Source organism: Propithecus coquereli, unplaced genomic scaffold (assembly GCF_000956105.1).
Source record: "Propithecus coquereli isolate 6110/MARCELLA unplaced genomic scaffold, Pcoq_1.0 Scaffold123, whole genome shotgun sequence".
Lineage (NCBI taxonomy): Eukaryota > Metazoa > Chordata > Mammalia > Primates > Indriidae > Propithecus > Propithecus coquereli.
In genome coordinates this window covers 5,606,206-5,610,672 of record NW_012136414.1, presented here as the reverse complement: position 1 = coordinate 5,610,672, position 4,467 = coordinate 5,606,206, and positions in this window count along the sequence as shown.

Sequence of the window (4,467 nt, the reverse complement as noted above, 5' to 3'; positions counted from 1 at the left end):
CCCATGCTTGCTCTACTCTGAAGCTCATTTTTAAAAGGCAGATAACACAGATGAAATTTCCTCTGAGCTCTTCAATGTTTACAAAATACAGGTGCCACCATCTTGTCTATGGTTGTATCTTATGTACATTTGAAAACATCCATTTCCAGGTACGTGAATTAAAAAATAAAGCCCTGCAGGAGAAGTCTCCCCAATGAACGTGGAAAACTTCAGAAAAAGCTTGGCTTGTGCTGTGGATGTGCACCCTGTAATGTGAGTTCCAGAACACGGAACTTGTTTAAAGTCGGTGTTCAATGAATGTTTGTTGAATGGATGAATAAATAATGAGAAAACAAAAGCCAGCCCTGCTGAACACACGCAATGGCTATTCATATTTTATAACAGATTCCAGGACTGTAAATATTATTAATGTCGGTCAGGCTGTATCCTGATTATGTTAATATGGCTTAGCCACAGTTGTTTGGAGAGAGTTTTTCTAAACATGCGCCAACTGGGAATAGGATTCCCAGTATAAAGCTAGTCTGTGATTTGGATATCTTTTACAGTCTTCTTCAAAACAGATTCCATTTTATGTGTTATATTATTGTAAGCATCTTTCATTTATTTGTAAGCAGATGAAAAATATATTCTAGTTAAAGAAATAATATCAATGGCAGAATATGTAAAGAAACACTGCTTTCTGAGGTTGGCACTGGAGGAGAATCTCATGGTAGAAATGTGAGCTTCACACTGAAGCTCTTGCCATCCCTTTGGGATTATTTACTATCCCTATTAAAGCTTCCAGGAGCACAGCTTGTCCTTTACTCTTCTGGTCCAAATTTAGAGAAAGGACCTTGTTCTTGTTTTACTATAGTTTAACTGAGACACAACTGAACGTTTTTAATATGTTGATTACTAAAATATCAGGAATAAAAAGAAAAAGAATCATAGAGAATACCATAAATCTTTGGAATAATCCAGCTTGCATCTTGTTCTTTATGTCAGAGGTTGGCTAACTTTTTCTACAAAGGGGCAGGTAGTAAATATTTCAGGCTTGTGAACCATACTGTCTCTGTTGCAACTGTTCAACTGTGCAGTGGTAGTGGGAAAGCTGCCGTAGACAACATGCAAACAAATGGGCTGCATTGCAATAAAGCTTTAGGAAAATAGGGCCAAATTTGGCCTGCAAGCTGGTAGTTTGCCCATCTCTGGCCAGACCTGGTCTATTCCCATGGACAAAATATGCCCTTCACTGGTTCCCTATCTTACTAGCTCTGTCACTGAAGAGTGCCCCTTTGGACACCTGCAGCCCTCAACCTCCAGATGAATGACAGAGGTTAAGGACGATAATATCTTGAATTTTTTTTTTGGTCTGAGGTTCTAGCTCTTCCCTGATTGAATGACATCGAACATTCCTTGTATCTTCAGGGTCTACACACCCTCTACCATCCAAAATGGGCCCTATCTCTGTAAGTCTAAAAAATCATAATCTTGTTAGGTGATGTAAGAATTGCAACATCACTGTAAGAAGGAAACTCATCTAGTTACTAATCAGAGACTCATTTCCTCATGAAGTTTTTAGAAACATAATTCAATTATTCTTGTTATTATTCAATCTGTTGTTTATTCAAGGCAGAGCATGCACATATGGGCCTGTATTTGCTTTGTGTTTCTCAGTGAATCCTGCATAATGCAGAAATGGTTTACTGCTCAGGTCAGAAGCATGTATAAAGCACTGAAAGTGATTGGATTAAGGATGGGGAAGTGGGGTTATCCATGTATTTTCCACCTACAATCTCACATCAGTTGCAATTGGGACTTTTGTATACAAAATTAGCTCTGAAAAGGCTACTCCTTTAGCAGAACAAATCAGGGAGCCAAATTTGCCTCTACTATCACTCTAACTCAAGAATCTGGGTCAATTTGGGATGAGAGTCTTCTTAATTCTCCCTGTTTTTCTTTTTGTACATTTTTAAAATTTTTATTTCAAAATATTAAGAGGGTACAAATGCTTCTGTAATGCTTGGGGCATGGCTGTAAGTATGCCCATCACCAAGTAGTGTTCATTGTAACTGTTAGGTAGGTTTGTGCCCATCCCCTCCTGCACCTCCCTCCTGCTTGATTTTTACTGAGTTTTACTTCCCTCTGTGCACATGTGTGCCCATCAGTTAGTTCCAATTTAACAGCGAGTACATGTGGTGTTTGTTTTTCTATTCTTTAGATATTTCACTTAGAAGAATGGTCTCTAGTTCCATCCAAATTGTTGCAAAAGGCATTAATTCATCCTTTTTTATGGCTGAGGAGTACTCCATGGTGTGTGTGTGTGTGTGTGTGTGTGTGTGTATATACATACCATATTTCATTAATCCACTCATGAATTGATGGGCACTTGGGTTGATTCCATATCTTTGCAATTGTGAATTGTGCTGCAATAAACATTCAAATGCAGGTGTCTTCTTGATAAAATGACTTCTTTCCTTTGGGTAGATACCCTAGTAGTGGGACTGCTAGATCGAATGCTAGGTCTACATTTATTTCTTTGAGGAATCTCCATATTGTTTTCCGTAGAGGCTGTACTAATTTGCAGTCCCACCAACAGTATATAAGCATTCCTTTCTCTTTGCCAGCATCTCCACACCAGCATCTATTATTTTTGGACTTTTTAATGAAAGCCATTCTGAGGTAAGATGATACCTCACTGTGGTTTTAATTTGCCTTTCTCTTATGATTAGTTACGTTAAGTATTTTTTCGTATGTTTATTGGCCCTTTGTCTATTTTCTTTTGAAAAGCTTATGAGCATATCTTTTGCCCACTTTTTAATGGAGTTGTTTTGTTTTTTCTTGCTCATTTGCTTGAGTTCTTTGTGGATTTTGGTTATTAACTATTTGATGTATAGTTTGAGAATATTTTGCCCCCTTCCATAGGTTGTCTGTTTGCTCTGTTGATTATTTCCTTAGCTGTGCAGAAGCCTTTTAATCAAGTCCCATTTTTTTTTATTTCTGCATATTATGGGGATACAAATGTTTAGGTTATGTATGTTGTCCTTGCCATCCCCCCCCACCCCAGTCAGAGCTTCAAGCGTGTCCATCCCCCAGATGGTGCACATTGCACGTGTTATGTGTGTATATACCCATCCCCTGTTACCCACTTCCATCTCCCTGATGCCCGATAAATGTTATTCCTGTATGTGCACTTAGGTGTTGATGAGTGAAACCAATTTGCTGGTGAGCACATGTGGTGCTTTTTTTCCTCATTCTTGGGATACTTTACTTAGTAGAATGGGTTCCAATCAAGTCCCATTTATTTATTTATTTATTGTTGCTGTATTGCCATTAGGGTCTTAATCATAAATTCTTTGTTTAGGCCAGTATAAAATTCTTTTTTTAGGAGAGTTTTCCTACATTTTCTTCTAGAATTATGATTTCATGCCTTAAAGTATTTTATTCATCCTGAATTAACTTTTGTGAGTGGTGAGAGATATGGATCCTGTTTCATTCTTCTGCATGTGGCTATCCTATTCTCCCAGCATTATTTATTGAATAGGGCTTCTTTCCCCAATGTACATTGTTGTCTGCTTTGTCAAAGATCAGTTGGCTGTACGTGGATGGTGTTATACTGGGTTCTCTGTTCTGTTCCATTGTTCTATGTCTCTGTTTTTGTGCCAATACCATGCTGTTTTGGTTACTGTGGCCTTGTAGTAGTTTGAAGTCTGGTAATGCAATGCCTCCAGATTTGTTCTTTTTGCTTAAGATTGGTTTGGTTATTTGGGCTCTTGTCTGGTTCCAAATGAAGCGTAAAATTATTTTTTCTAGATCTGTGAAATATGACATTGGTATTTTGATGGGGATTGTGTTGAATCTGTAAATCTCTTTGGGTAGTATGGACATTTTAACAGTGTTGCTTCTACCGATTCATGAGCATGATATGTTTTCCATTTGTTTGTTTGTGTCATCTGCAATTTCTTTTCTCAGTGTTTCATAGTTCTCATTGTAGAGATCTTTCACCTCCTTGGTTAAATATATTCCCAGGTATTTTACTTTCTTTGTAGCTATTGTGAATGGTATTGAGTCTTTGATTTGACTCTCAGCTTGACTATTATTGGTGTATAGACATGCTAGTGATTTGTGTACATTGATTTTGTAACCTAAGACTTTGCTGAATTTATTATTTATCAATTCCAGGAGTCTCTTTGTGGAGTCTTTGGGGTTTTCTAGATATAAGATCATATTGTCAGCAAAAAGTGAGAGTTTGACCTTCTCTTTGCCAATTGTGATACCTTTCTTTCTCTTGCCTTATTGTTCTGGCTAGGACTTCCAGCAATGTATTAAATAGAAGTGGTGACAGTGGGCACCAAAAGCATTTGACAAAATCCAGCACCCGATCATGATAAAAACCTCAACAAACTAGGGATAGAAGGAACATATCTCAAAATTATAAAAGCCATTCATGACAAACCCACAGCAAACATTATACTGAATATAGATAAG